Source organism: Arachis ipaensis, chromosome B01 (assembly GCF_000816755.2).
Source record: "Arachis ipaensis cultivar K30076 chromosome B01, Araip1.1, whole genome shotgun sequence".
Lineage (NCBI taxonomy): Eukaryota > Viridiplantae > Streptophyta > Magnoliopsida > Fabales > Fabaceae > Arachis > Arachis ipaensis.
Window position 1 is genome coordinate 64,742,297 of NC_029785.2, and position 457 is coordinate 64,742,753.

A 457-nucleotide genomic window follows, 5' to 3' on the forward strand; every position below is an offset into this window, starting at 1 on the left:
CCAAAAAGCGTATAAATTATCCGCTCATCAAGAGCTTTGACAGCATTTAACTTGAACTCATCCTCATTGACTCTCAGGGTCACTTCCCATTTTTGTACATCAATAAGAGTTTGTCCAGTTGCTAGGAAAGGTCTTCCTAGAATGAGAGTTGCACTCTTGTGCTCCTCCATTTCCAGCACTACAAAGTCAGTGGGAAAGGCAAATGGCCCAACCTTGACAATCATATCCTCAATGATGCCTGATGGGTATTTAATGGAGCCATCAGCAAGTTGAAGACATATCCGGGTTGGTTTGACTTCTTCAGTCAACCCAAGCTTTCTGATAGTGGATGCAGGTATTAGGTTGATACTTGCTCCAAGGTCACATAGAGCTGTCTTGGTACAAGCACCCTCTAATGTGCATGGTATCATAAAGTTTCCTGGATCTTGAAGCTTTTCTGGTAAGCTTTTCAGAATGA